Raw genomic sequence first — 6,111 nt, 5'->3', positions numbered from 1 at the left:
CCCTACACAGCAGCCAGATAGAGCTTTAGGAAATCGAAATCTGATTCTTCTTTCTGCCTAAGAGCCTTCAGTGGCTCCCATTCCCAACAGAATAAAGTCTAAACTCTTTATCATGATTTATAAGGGCTGTGGGTGTCTGGGTCTGCATACCTCTTTCACCACATGCCTCTCTGTACTCTTTCAGTCATCATTCCTAAAATACACCAACTTCCTCTTGCTTCTGAGTAGTCTTCCTATGGCATTCCCTCTGCCTTCCTCCATCCTCTCCACGCACACACCTTTCTCCTGGCGAGTCCTCCTCATCCAGCATATCAGCTGTGAAACCTGCCCCATCTACCTCCCTGCTCCTCCTCTGAGTTCCTGGAACACGCTGAACTTCTCTTATCAAAGTATTCACCCTGCTAAATTGTAATCACTTATTTAATTATCTGTCTCCCCCATTAGACTAGGGGAAGACCATCACATTCTTCTGTTTTATATCCCCATGCCTAGCACAGGGTCTAGCATTGGAATAGGGACTCAAAAATTTGTGAAAGAATAAGTGAATAAATTAATGGAAGTTGAGATAGGCAGTTAAGTGATAGCTTTAAGTCATCACATAAAGTTTGGACACTATCTTGGTGGCAGCAAGGACCTACTGAGAGACTTTAAGGAAAATGATACGATTATATTCGTATGTACAAAAGACCGCTCTCGTAGCCAAGAGACACGTGGATATCAGGTGAATGAGATTGGCAGTAGTGAATGTAGAGGCTAGAGGCCAGTTGTTTCCATTATTCAAGGGAGAAATGATGAAAACCTGAATCTGCAGAAAACAGTTTGAGAGATGGCAGGAAGGAAGAAACTTAAGGACCTGGTGATTGGGTGAGGAGGTAGAGAGAAAAAGGGCAAAAGACTAGCACTTATATTCCTAGGTTGGCTAACCTGATGGATAGAAATGTCTTTCCCTGAAACTGGAACTATATGAGAACTAGAAATTACAGAGGAAGATAAATTATGTTTTAGATATGTTGAGTTCCAGGTACCTACCATATGTACAACTGGAGATATTTTAGGAGGCAATTGGATCTGGACTCAGGAAAGAGATCAGTTCATGCATATGAGGAAACTACTCAAGTTTGAGGAAGAGTCACCTGAAAGGCTTAGAGGAAATAATCCCTGAACCTCACAAAGACCTAGGAATATTTCGTGTTGCCACCAGCCACAGTGGAAAAACCCATGATAATTAAAGGACGTAGGGTATAATAATGCCTGGAAAGATACTGCCTCAGTAGTGGGAAAAACTAGTTCCTACTAAAGGCTGCTCTGACAAAGCAGCCTACCTTTTTTGTCCTCCATGACAATGTTTAAATGCTATCCTCATCCTTGAAAGTACTAAAGTGTTTCGTGGAAGGTAACTATATCCCAGGAAAAAAAAAGCTCAAGAATATGTATATTAATCCAAAAATAGTCAACTCCCAGCAAGGAAACATTCATAGTGTTTGACATTCAAATAAAACATGACCAGGCGTGCAAAGATGCAGGAAAATATGCATAATGAGAATAACTGCTCAATAGAAACATCCATGAATGACACAAAGGATGGAGTGAGTCAATAAAGGCATAAAAACCTATTGTAACTGTTACCTGTTCAACAAGGTAAAGAAAAAAATTGAGTAAGTTGACACAAGAAGATACCTAAAAGGTCCAAATCAAACTTCTAGAGGTTTAAAATACAATTTCTGAGATGAAAAATTTTTGAATAAATAATGGCTAAAAAGTGTCCAAATTTGATGAAAACTATAAACCCACAGATAAGACCTAAATCAGAAGAAACATGAAAAAAAAAGTACAGCAAGACACATCATAATCAAATCACTTAGGGGGAATTCCCTAGCAGTGCAGTGGATAGGACTCCACACTTCCACTGCAGGGGGCACAGTTTCGATCCCTGGTCACGGAACTAATATCCCGCAAGCTGTGTGATGCGGTCTAAAAAATTTCTTTTTTTTTTTTTTTTTTTTTTCCCTTGCGTTATGCGGGCCTCTCACTGTTGTGGCCTCTCCCATTTGCGGAGCACAGGCTCCGGACGCGCAGGCTCAGTGGCCATGGCTCACGGGCCCAGCCGCTCCGCGGCACGAACCCGCGTCTCCTGCATCGGAAGGTGGACTCTCAAGCACTGCGCCACCAGGGAAGCCCAAGAATACTGTTTTAAGGTTCTTATCATATACACAAATATAATATTACTTATAGGTTGAACTGTAATCAGTTAACAATGTAAGCTATAAACCCTAAAACAACCAGGAAAATAACAAATCGAAGAGCTATAGTTAATAAGCTAAAAAGGGAAATAAGATAGAATCATAAAATATAGTTAATCCAAAAAAAAAAAAAGAGAGAAAGAGAAAAAGGGGAGAGAGACAGATGGGACAAATAGAAAACAACAAGATATTAGATTTAAGTCCAGTCATATCACTAATCACATTAAATGTAAAAGGCCTAAACACCTCAATTAAATGCATGCATTTAATGAGAAAATGCATTGTAAATTGTACATCAGTAAGATTTTGCTAGCTGCCTCTTTTGCCATCGCTGGAAGCAGGTATTCTAGGAGTCTTGGCCACATGGTCTGTAGATAGATAGTTAGAAGGAGCCCAAATTCAGTTGGCAAAGATCCCCTGCACAAATAAACCAGTGAAAATACATTTTAGCCACTGAAAGGCATTATGAATAATACATTATAATGTCCTATCAGGCAGTGATTTGCAAATAAAATAGTAGAAGCCTTACTTTATTCACTTGAACTAAAATATTCAAATAAATTATTGATCATCATAACTGCTATTCATTGAGGGCTTCCTACGTGGCAGAAACTGGGCTTGTATGTACGTACATTACTTAACGTAAACCTCAGCCAACTCTATATAAGTGTTATCAATCGTTTCTCTCTCAGCTAACAGATAAGGAACTGAGATTTACAGAGTTTAAGTAATTGCCCATGGACAGGCAGATAATAAGTGGCAGAACCAGTCCAAACACAGATCCATGTTACTCCAAAGTTTATACACTTAACCATTGTTCTATACTGTCTCCTGAAATTGAAGAGGAGACTTCTGGTTCAAGATGATCACTGATACCAAATAATTTATCAGACATCTGCCTTAGACCCAGTCCTGACACAGATGCTAAGATACACAGGTGTGTGTGTGTATATATATATATATATATATATATATATATATATATATATATATATACACACACTTTTAGTAAATTATAAATAAATATATACATATATATATATATATATATATATATATATATATATATATATATATATATATATACACACACTTTTTTTTGGATATCAGTTATAGCTGAATGAGTTCATCGAACTTAGTTTATGTGTCATCATCAGTCTGGGCATGGCCTTGCTTGTTTTGTTTGTTTGTTTTGTAATTGAAGTATAGTTGATTTATAATGTTGTGTTAGTTTCAGGTGTACAGCAAAGTGATTCAGTTATATGTATACATACTTTTTCAGATTCTTTCCTTTATAGGTTATTACAAAATACTGAGTATAGTTTCCTGTGCTACATAGTAGGTCCTTGTTGTTTACCTATTTTATATATAGTAGTGTGTATATGTTAATCCCAAACTCCTGATTTATCTCTCCTCCACCTTTCCCCTTTAGTAACCATAAGTTTGTTTTCTATGTCTGTGGGTCTATTTCTGTTTTGTACATAAGTTCATTTGTATCATTTTTTTTAGATTCCACGTTTAAGCGATATCATGTATTTGTTTTCATTTATATGTTCCCCTTTATCACAAATAAAGGTGATAAGGGTGATTCTCCTCTTCCTTTCTCTATCCTTTCCTACATAAATGTTCCAAAATGTTTGATATGTATCATTTTATTTGTATTTGTTTTTATAAAATGTGAATTGTTTTATTATATGTACATAAGTTTAATTTCCCTAAATGATGTGCTATGGCTCTCAGCTTGTTTCTTCTTTCTGCCCAGGTCTGTTTTGAAGATGGCACCATGTTGATAACTAATTGACAGCTAATCCTTTACCTCTCCTTGCTGCCTGAGGAGGCAGTTTAATCTTGTCTTTTTTCTGCAGACCCAGAGGGACCATTTAGACATAGCTTTGAAAGTCAGATGTTTGCATACCCTGTGACAGGTTGAGCAGGATGGACTGGGTGGAGGAGGTTGTTACTCAGGTTCAAGTGGTTGTCACCATTTGGCAATGCAACAAATGTTGCAAGATAATCAAATTCAGTGAAGGAGGCCAGAAATCAAGATTTTCACGTGAAATCTCCTGATTTTTTAAATGTTGGAAAAACTGAAGGCCAAATCAAATACTTCTGCAGGCTGGGTTCAGCCAGGAATTGCCATAGCCTGACTCGTACATTAAGACATCAGAGAAGGAATGAGATCGGATTTGTGTTTCAGAAATTAGGAGGAGGATGAAATAGAGTGGAAGGCAGGACACTGAAGATTATGACTTGAGGTTTGAATGTGAGTGAACTGAGGGGCTTATGGAATGAAATTCTGACACGTGCTGCATGGATGAACCTTGAAAACATTATGCTAAGTGAAAGAAGTCAACACAAGAGGATAAATATTGTATAATTCTACTTATATGAGGTCCCTAGAATGGAGACAGAAAGCACAATAGTCGTTACCAGGGGCTGGGGACAGGGGGAGGCTGGGGAATTATCATTTAATGGTTGTGAAGTTTCAGCTTGGGATGATGAAAATGTTGTTGAGGTGGACGGTGGTGATGACCGCAACAGTAACATGAGTATACTTAGTGCCATTGAACTGTACACTCAAAAAGGGTTAAAATGGCAAATTTTATGTCATGTATATTTTACATACACACACACACACACACACACACACACAAGTTTACTCCCAAACCAAGCTCTTCTGTCAACAGGACAAAGATGACTTTATTGCTTAGGACAGTAAGGGAGAATACTACCGGGACAGAACTTCCACAGTATCTTAGAGGGCAAGGTTAAGTCAAAATTTATTGAGAATTCGAAGTTTGGTTTAAGGCACTTCTTTCCATACTTGGGGACTTGATTGGGTAAGACTGAGTAAAAATCATGATAGACTAGGAATGGTAGAAAAAGCAGGGTGAGGATTGAGAGCAGAGATTTAAAGGATCTTTTTTAAAAAACAGCTTTATTGAGATATAATTCCCATACCATACAATTCACCTATTTAAAGTGTACAATACGATGGTTTTTAGTAACTTCACAGAGTTGTGCAACTGTCATCACAATCAATTTTAGGACATTTTCACTAACCCCCCAAATAAACCCCCTACCTGTTAGGAGACACTCCCCATTTTCCTCCAACTCTCCCCATCCGCTCTGTTGAGAGAAAAACCTTTCCCTCTGCTAATTTAGGTTCAATAATGGGGGCCTTTGAATTAACAATAGATGAATAGGAGAAAGGAAAACAAGTCTTATTCATAGGCATGCAGGACCGTTCAGATGAAGAGGCTCTCTGAACTGCTGTGGGTAGAGGTTTATATATCAATTTAGCAGAGGAAGGAGAAAGGAGAGAAAGAGAGCTTCTACGGGAAGTACAAAAGGTTTGGTGTTTGTTTTGTTTTAAGAAATACAAAAGGGCTTTTAGGGAAACAAATGCAAGACAGTTTTGTTTGTTTGTTTTTTGCGGTACATTTGCACATTGCTGTGCAACCCATCTTCAGAAATTTTTCATCTCATAACCTGAAACTTTACACTCATTAAACAACTCCTCGTTTCCCCCTCTCCCCAGCCCCTGGCAACCACCATCCTGCTTTCTGTTTCTGTGAATTTAATCTAGATACCTCAGAATTTGTCTGTGACTCGTTTATTTCGCATAACGCAATGTCTTCAAGGTTCGTCTATGTTATAGCATGTGTCAGAATATCCTTGTTTTTTTCAAGGCTCAATAATATTCCTATTCCATTCTACGTATACACTACAGTTTGTTTATCTATTCATCCATTGTTGGACACTGGGTTGTTTACCCTTGTCTATTATAAATGATTCTGTTATGATCAGTGTGTCAGGAGGGAGGGAAAACTTTTTTTTTTTTTTTTTTTTTTTTTTCGGACTGGCGCCC

This window comes from Lipotes vexillifer, unplaced genomic scaffold (genome assembly GCF_000442215.2).
Source record: "Lipotes vexillifer unplaced genomic scaffold, Lipotes_vexillifer_v1.1 scaffold442, whole genome shotgun sequence".
Taxonomy (NCBI): Eukaryota; Metazoa; Chordata; class Mammalia; order Artiodactyla; family Lipotidae; genus Lipotes; species Lipotes vexillifer.
The sequence above is the reverse complement of the archived record's forward strand: the minus strand, read 5'-3'. Positions refer to the sequence as shown.